This window comes from Etheostoma spectabile, chromosome 2 (genome assembly GCF_008692095.1).
Source record: "Etheostoma spectabile isolate EspeVRDwgs_2016 chromosome 2, UIUC_Espe_1.0, whole genome shotgun sequence".
In the NCBI taxonomy this organism is placed as follows: domain Eukaryota; kingdom Metazoa; phylum Chordata; class Actinopteri; order Perciformes; family Percidae; genus Etheostoma; species Etheostoma spectabile.
Window position 1 is genome coordinate 15,887,340 of NC_045734.1, and position 206 is coordinate 15,887,545.

A 206-nucleotide genomic window follows, 5' to 3' on the forward strand; every position below is an offset into this window, starting at 1 on the left:
CCGAGCCCTGGGTATCCTGCTCTGCGTTTGAGAAAATAAAAGCTCAGATGGGCCGATCTGGAATCTTGTTCCTTATGAGGTCATGAGAAGCAAGGCTACCTTGACATCATGGCTTTCAAATGAGCAAAGTGGCAGTTGGTCAAGGCCACATCGCCCTCCTACTCAATATCTACAGACTTAGGAATGGCATGTCCTAAGGAAAGCTC

The 206-nt window shown here is 48.1% G+C and overlaps 1 protein-coding gene across 1 annotated transcript in view; it reads left to right on the forward strand.

Moving 5' to 3' along the window:
* The window catches only part of slc34a2a (solute carrier family 34 member 2a), a 10,739-nt gene that overhangs the window by 3,485 nt on the left and 7,048 nt on the right, over positions 1-206 (forward strand). The gene's annotated exons all lie outside the window — the stretch shown is intronic.